The sequence below is a fragment of the Hippopotamus amphibius genome, chromosome 1 (genome assembly GCF_030028045.1).
Source record: "Hippopotamus amphibius kiboko isolate mHipAmp2 chromosome 1, mHipAmp2.hap2, whole genome shotgun sequence".
NCBI classification, from domain to species: Eukaryota; Metazoa; Chordata; class Mammalia; order Artiodactyla; family Hippopotamidae; genus Hippopotamus; species Hippopotamus amphibius.
In genome coordinates, this window is record NC_080186.1 from 43,401,130 (window position 1) to 43,409,909 (window position 8,780).

Here is an 8,780-nt window from a genome sequence, read left to right on the forward strand (position 1 = left end):
GAAAAAGGACGAAGAGAGACAAGAGAAGCAATTGAAGAACCGAAGAGATTCATGACACAGGAAATGGCAAGGGGATTTTCTTTATTTAAGGAGGTACTGTCAGGTTTTGTGGCACAGGACCCAATATAGAACAGTACACAAATGTTGAAGCAGCTGTTCAAAATGCAATCCAGTGCTACTGTGTTATCTATGACAAGGGAAAAAGAGCTACTACCCAGACATCACCGGATCATTTTTTCAAGAGGGTAGATAGAATTGAATCCAGCAAGGAACCAGAACCTGTGCCATCAGTGTCAGCCATGAGTGAAATTGCAGCTTGCCCTCCATCTCCTATTGCTGACGATCCTTCAGCTCTACCATCTCCCACCTCCCCACCCTCCTCCAGTCAGTAACTCTTCTTGCCCGTTCACTCGATGCCAGCCCCTGTATGCCAGCTGCTGTACTGTACTACTGTGCTTTTCAAGGTACTGTACTGTAAGATTAAAAAATTTTTCTTTATTTTTTGTGTTTTCTTTTGTATTATTTGGGTGAAAAGTATTATAAACCTATTACAACACAGTACTATATAGCCGATTGTGTTAATTGGGTACCTAGGCTAACTTTGTTGGACTTACACAAACACACTCTCAGAATGGAACTCATTCATATGTAGGGGACCTGGTGTACATAAAATAGAGTATTATTCAGCCTTAAAAAGGAATGAAATTCTGATACGTGTGAAAACAAATGTGAACCTGGAAACATGCTTAATAAAATAAACCAGACACAAAAATACAAATATTGTATGATTCCATTTACATGAGATATCTTAGAATAGTCAAATTCATAGAGACAGAGCAGTGGTGACTAAGGGCAAGAAGGAGGGGGGAAATAGGGAGTTATTTTTTAGTGAGTACAGAGTTTCACTTTGAGATGATGAAAAAGTTCTGGAGAAGGATAGTGGTTGTGGTTGCACAACATGAATGTACTTAATGCCACTGAAAATGTATACTGAAAAGTGGTTAAAATGGTATTTTATATAGTGTATATTTTACCACACACAAAAATCAAACTGTCAGCATGTCTCTCATTACCCTACGTTTAAAAGATCAGCCAAAAGTAGGTAAGTGTACCTCATCACAAATACTGTTTACCTCAACATCAAGTTGTTTCAGGGCACAGTGTTGACAGCCCTTGGATATGTGCTTTGAGGGGTCAGAGATGGACAGGAGCCAATCCCTGCCTCCATGGTACTTAGTTAAGTTAGAAAATATCAAACAAAAAATAAAAGATCATACCATGGACCAGGTAAGAGCTGCAGACTCTGTTTAAGTATCACAGAAAAAGAGGATATTCACACCATCTTTATGTTTTTCTGAACAAGATTAACACAGTGTATCAAGCCCAGTTCACACCCCTTCTGAAATTGTTTTACATCCACAAATTCTGCTTAAACCCAGACAGCCATGTTTTCAGGGTGACTCCACTGTAGTCATAGGTGGTCAGACCAAGGTTAGCACATGATCCAAAATCTGACCCATAGGTTAAACTGAGTCAATCTATTTATTTCTAAGGATTTTGTACTAAAAAAAAAAAAGACCAAGTCAGATGATAATGGAATCTTGAACTGAAAGATCAGGTAAATAGGCTGGAGCATTAATGTTCGGCCATGAGCAAGCAGTGGAAGCTGGTAAGAATGATATGGAATGAGAAATGAATGAAACAGAAGCAACGGCTTCAGAAAATAGCTTCAAAATTCTTGTCCCCATGATGCCTGGCTGCCCTTTTTCTGTCCCTAGGTTGCTAACTTGCCAGTGAGATTTTTGTGTTCTTAAAACACCTACCTCTGCCTAGCTTCAGTATTCTCTGCAAACTAAATGATCCTGGAGAGAGGACATTTGAAGTTCCTCTGCAAGAATCTCCTGATTGTAGATGAAAAGGACCGCTTTGAAGAGCTTGTTATCACTGGAGAGCTTCAAAATAGGAAATTAATATCTAATGAAGGAATAGATCAAGGTATTTTCAGACTATTATGGATCACTGGAAGTAGCATGAAGGTAGTATGATATTGTGGTAAAAGAGGATTTGAGGTGCCAGCAGTAGCCCTACATTCAAATCTTAGCTCTAACACTTCATATGTGTCTTGGATAACTTAACATCCTAGACCTCAATTTTTTTATGTGGGGAGAGATAACACCTCACAGAATCATTGGGGAAAATAAATGTATATGAAGTGTGTGGCATATACATAGTAAGTACTCAATAATTGAGTTTTTATTGGCAAAGCATGACTAATGTGGCTTCTTAAAATCAAATCATGATGGTCTTGGCCCAACTTGTGGTAGATTTTTAGTTAATAGAATTGTTCTCAAATTTTTCCCCATTTGGCTCCACTATGTTACTACCTGAATCTTAGCAAATGCCAGGGTGGAGGAAATGGATGAATCAAATGGCATGCAAATAGTAAGAGTAAAATTAGACGGAGCTCCTTGGGAACAGGGAATAGATTTTATTACATCTTTGTGTTTTCAGTGTCCAGGACAGGGCCTGGCATATGGTAAGCACATATTAGGTAAACCTGAATCAACTGAATTTAGAAATGCATGAGTGTCCAAGTATTTTGACCAAGTGGTGGCTAGAGATTTCATACAGTGTCATTCTCTATCCCAGAAAGCTCAAATATCATGGATCTGTCAAATCAAAGAGCCCAAACAGCAGTGTTGCTCATATTTCAGTTTTGATCTTTCAGTCCTTTCTTCCTCTGGGCCCTAATCAAAGGTAACTGTATGGTCAGGCCACTCAAGACAGCTGTTCTCTTGCTGTCTGTAATGCCCTGCTCAACCGGTGCCTGCTTCACCTATACCCTATTCACATGACTGACCTTCCTACATACTTGCCCCAGGCCCCAGCTAAGGATTGTTCTTACTTTAGATCAGAACATCTCCACTTTGATAGCTTATCAAAGGAGTGGTGAGGGGTGGTGGTGTGCCCCTCTGCTGCTTTCCCTGGTAACTGAAGAGCCAACCTGACGTCAGTTCCCTCTATAACTGGTAACCTCCCCCTCCTCCTGGGAACAAAGACTGCCACCATGTCCAGCCTGCTTTCTGCTACATATGGTGGATTTCTCCAGGACCTTGCTTCAGACACATACAATCCCCCATACACTAAACCACTGATGTCTCTGTTGCTGACTCTGGGCTCTTTCTTTGGTCTTGAAGCTGGGCAAGTACAGGGCTTGCAGGCCTGTGGGGTGCAAACCAACAAACCTGATAAATGGGTTTTTAGCAGTATTTCCAAGTGTAGAATATGCTGCCTCCAAAACCCAAAGAGGCCTACCAAATGCGCTTCTTGGTGGTAAGAGGTGCATTGTGCAATGCCTTTTTTTTTTTTTTTAAACGTTGGACGCAATGTACTGGAATGCTCTAGATCATTCAACCTGTAAAAACTTGACTGATGTGGTAGGCTTCTAAATATTTGTAGAGTATCTCCCCCACATTCTGGAGTATATATGTCTTACTAAGGCATCCAGAATGCTTGCCAGTTATCTATCACCTATCACATTGATAGTACTGATACACTGAACTAATATGATGTTCTGCAAAATTTTCAAACAGTTCAGATACCTTTGGACTAAAATATGACAGAGAATATGACACTGGGGCAACACCATGAATGTATAGCTGCCCGTCCTGTGTGATCCTCTTTCCAGATGGCTATGGAAAAGAATACATTTTCTAGATCAACGGCTGCACACCATGTACTGGAGGCTCTGTTAATCTCCTCTGAGAAAGATATCACATCTGGTGTAGCAGGTGTAGTTGGAGCCACTGCTTGATTAAGCTTGCACTGTTCGTCATCTGCCATGATCCATCAGGTTTTTTAAAAAATTTTATTTACTTATTTATTTATTGGCTGTGTTGGGTCTTTGTTGCTGTGCGTGGCCTTTCTCTAGTTGTGGTGAGCAGGGGCTACTCTTGTTGTGGAGCAAGGCTCTAGGCGCACGGGCTTCAGCAGTTGTGGCTCTCAGGCTCTAGAGTGCAGGCTCAGTAGTTGTGGTGCACAGGGCTTAGTTGCTCCTTGGCATGTGGGATCTTCCCGGACCAGGGATCGAACCCATGTCCCCTGCACTGGCAAGCAGATTCTTAACCACTGCACAACCAGGGAAGTCCCGGGATCCATCAGTTTTTGCGGAGGCCGGAATGGTGAATAAAGTACATTCGTTATTATTGCATTCTTTAAAGTTTTGAAGGAGATAATACACTCTGCCATGCCCCTAAAATGTGACAGGTTTTTAATTTATTATTTTGACCATTGTTCAAGAACAGTTTCAGGGGCTTCCATTTGGCCTTTCTTATTACTACTTAGTAGCTCTCATTCTACAGGTCAAGAAACTAATGTGGGAGTTCTATTGTTTCTATGTATGCCCATTCCAGTTATACATTCAGGAACAGGGGGAATAACCAGGTAGGTCCATACACCTTGTGGAACCAGTGTGAGACAGACCTGGCCCAAGACTTCATTTACTGCCTAACTCATATATATGCACCTATTCCAATGAAGAGACCATGCCAATGCTTTAGGTCCCCAGATATCAGTGTTAACTTGGACCCTGTCTCCAACAACCCTAGAAAGATTTGGGTATTTTCCTTACTCCAGTGTAGAGTTATCTGAAATTTATTCCATAGATTCCTTTGGGGAAGGACTACAGGAATCACTACTATGTATACTTGCTGTGGTTTTATAGGGTCCTTCCTCATGGGAATCTGGTCTCCTTCAATTGATAGTTTCTGTGTCTGACAACAGGCAAAGATTTGTGACTTTCCAGTAGAGCAGCTGATCTCAGCCTTCTTATCCTTTTTTTCCTAATTAATTTAAAAAATTTTAAATTGTAAAAATCACACAGCATAAAATTTACCATCTTAACTATTTTTAAGGCTACAGTTTGGTAGTGCTCAGTGTATTCACATTGTTATGCAACAGATCTCCAGAGCTTTTACGTCTTACAAAACTGAAACTATATCCATTAAACAACTCCTCATTTCACCCTCCCTTTTAGTTATATACAATGAGCAATCCATCTATCTTGGCCCTAAGAACACCATGTTCTTTTTTTTTTTTTGGCTCTGCCGCTCGGCTTGCAGGGTCTTAGTTCCCCACCCAGGGATTGAACTCTGGGAAATGTGGAGTCCTAACACCGGATCACCAGGGACTTCCTGAACACCATGTTCTTTGAGCTATCGCCAAAATCCCTGTTGGCCAGATCCTCCTGGCTACCATTCTAACATTAAGCCCCACCCTTCTTCTGATGGTTAAGTACAGCCTCCTGGTCTCTGCTAATCTGAGTTCTTATCCTCATTGCTACTAGGGAACCCATCTCCTGACATCAGTCCTGACTTAGACCACAGCTGCTGCAAGATTCTCAATGATGCTGGTAATTTCCCTATCTAGTACATTCCTTGTTGTCTTGGTAAATGGAGTGTCCTCCAGACCCTTCCAAGAAACATGATCAACTGGTGGATTTTCAGCCTGAGATAATAAACCCATTATTTCAGGCCCACTTCATTGACCTTTTTGATTCCTGTCACCACAGTTTATCATGGCAGTTCTGGCATCTCTATTTATTTAATGTGGATGTGGCTATCACTGTTTGCAAGTTTTAAAGAGCCATGCCAGCAGTATATAGAACCATCTCTTAGGGGCTTTTACTGAGTGTTAAATCCTGTGTCACAGAAGAGTGCCCTGATATTGATGAACTCTCCCTTATTCAGCTTTAAATTCCACCCCCATTTATCCAGCCCTCTGGCATACTTTCCTGGTACTTGCCATTATGTGTAAGTCAGGTCCTATAGCTATTTGGAGATGTAATCTTGCCTACTTGGGCTATTAGATCCTAGTTATGAGTCTGGTGGCCAGGAGGAAAAATCAGAGCAGATTCTGGGAGGGCTTACGTTGTCTTATAAGGTACCTACAAAGTGGGGAGGGTATCTTCCTACCTGGGCCAGAGTGTCACTTCTATAGGCTCAGAGGATTCAGAGGAATCTTGGGATTCAAACGTCTCAAATGAATCTACCTAGATATCTTCACCCCAAATCTCAAGGTCCTACTTCTTCCCCATCAAGACCCAACTCTTACAAGGAAACTTTCCTACACTGAGAATTCAGCCTTTTCTAAACTTCTCCCGTTCTTAAAATTCCACCTGATAATTATCTCTGACCACTGGCTGCAAGAGATGAGGGTCTCTCTAAATGTTAACAGTGAGGTCCTTTGTTTTAAATTGCTGATTAATAGATCTTAGTTCATTTTCTTTTTATCAGTCTTTCATCAGACTGATAAAAAGAAACAGTCACCTACTTCCACAATCCTTATAGTTGCTATTTCCCATATATTTTGCAAATGCCTTGAAAACATTGCGCCAGTCAGACTGGGCATCCCCTTCCTTCTGCCTGTATTCCACCCCAATTCACTACAGGTGAAAGCTTGCAATTGCATTTACAGTGTGCCGGGGAAACTCATACTCCATCTACCACATTGCCGTCCAGTCCTTGTGTGATTCAGCTTCAGAATCCCATCCCTAGAATCTGCTTTCTAGGACTACTCTTGGCACCAAATGTCTTAGGTTACATTCCCTAGAAGCAGAGCCTGAGGGATTTGCTCTTAGGAAAAGAGGAGAGATTGAAGCAGCATAGGAGAGGGGAGAAAATAGAAGAGGGGAGAAAAACTAAAGAAGAATGTGGATTCAAAAACCAGCATTGGTATAATCCCACAGAGAAACTCTGAAACAAGCACTGTGCCCCCAGATTAGTGTTTTGAGGCAAGGGATTATATCAGACAGTCATTGACAGGTCTTCTCCCCACTTCCCTCACTGCCAAGAGAGGTGGCTCCTGTTTGGTTGAGGGGCAGGTTCCAGGAAGGGGACAACTGTGAGTTGTTATCAGCCACCACTGGCAGCAGCTGGAGGATGGGTACATCAACTGGTAAAAAGGATTTGGATTGGTACTGAGAGCATCCCTCACTAAAAAATACATATTTTCTTAAGCTATGGAGACCTGCATACATATAGCACTCATATTATCTTCAAATATTAACAATATCCGTTTACAATCCCTTATCCACAAGTCCAAAACCCCAACTAAATTCAAGACGGTTTGATAAAGAAGTATCTTTTTAATAAACTTGGTACAAATGCTGAAGAAATATAAAAGTGTTGGATAACAGGGTACTGCCTCAGACTCAGTTGGAATGTTACTTATAAGACATATGTCTCATACTAAATTTTTTTAATCCAAAAAAATTCCTAATTCTGAAAAAGTCTAGCTCCAAGCATTTTACATGTGGAATTAGGGAACTATAGCTACCATTTGTCAAAGTATTAGCATTACATCTGTCAGAAGTAACCCTCAACAATCCCGAAGCAGAGATTTCCCCATTTTTCAGATGAGGGATCAGAGGCACGGAAAGGTTAACTAACTTACTGAAGGCATAAGCTAGTGAATGGAAAAGTCAGATCTGTGAGACTTCAAAGCATGCTCCTTCCCATTACATCATGGCATCTGCTAGTGAAATCATTTCTAGTTTACATGATATCAGCTGTCAGTAATCTGTGAAGTTTTGCAAAGAGCCCTGTGAGTTCCAGGAACACTACTACCCGAACATATTTGAAAATCCCTAGATTCGGTTATTTTAATGGTCTTTTCTCCCCCTGGGATTCTGTGTGATTCTACAAATTCTAAGCATACTGCCAATGGATTTCTACTATTGTTGTTTAACATTTATGGAGATTCTGTGATTTAGCTTTGCACCAAAATGACAGTTTTCTATTTTACTTACTAGCATTAATTTCTCTCACAGAATAATTTGCACGGGATTAGAAAATAGCTACTTATAAGTACATCATGGTCAAGTGAATAGAGAATGGGTTTGGGAGTCAGATACAAATTCAAATCTAGTTTTTGTCACTTCATTTATTCATTCATTTGGGCTTCTATTTTGACTGCCAGGCTTCTATTATGACTGAATACCATACGGTGGATTTTAATGTAAATCTTAATTTTTGCAAAATATATACCAAGTAATCAAATAAGTCAAAGTCCTTTTATATAGATAAAAAATGTTTGTGAAAGGGTGACTTTTTCCTTTCACAAAATGAGTATAAGAACATTCATGGACTTCCTAGGTGGCGCAGTGGGTAAGAATCCGCCTGCCAATGCAGGGGACATGGGTTCGAGCCCTGCCCCAGGAAGATACCACATGTCGCGGAGCAACTAAGCCCATGAGCCCAAAAAAAAAAAAAAAAAAAAAAAAAAAAGTACATTCATACCTTGTATACCCTTTGTGGAATGACTTACCACCAAGTTCAGGTTATCTTGAAGATGACTGTATCCAGGGAGCCAGAATCTAGGCCAATGATTAATTTCCCAATGCTTATTTTATCTAATTAACTCTTATAGTGGCATTGGGATAGTTTCTCTACTCACAGCTCCTGGAGCAAATGGGACAGCAAATAGGGCACAGGGATGGCTCTGTGTTGCATGACTTCAATAAGTTGCTGTGGGGGCTTCCGTGGTAGGACAGTGGTTAAGAATCCGCCTGCCAATGCAGGGGACACGGGTTCAGTCTCTGGTCCGGGAAGATCCCACATGCCGCAGAGCAACTAAGCCTGTGCACCACAACTACTGAACCTGCGCTCTAGAGCCCGTGAGCCACAACTGTTGAGCCCACACTCTGCAACTACTGAAGCCCACGCTCCTAGAGCCCATGCTCCACAACAAGAGAAGCCACCGCAATGAGAAGCCTGCACACC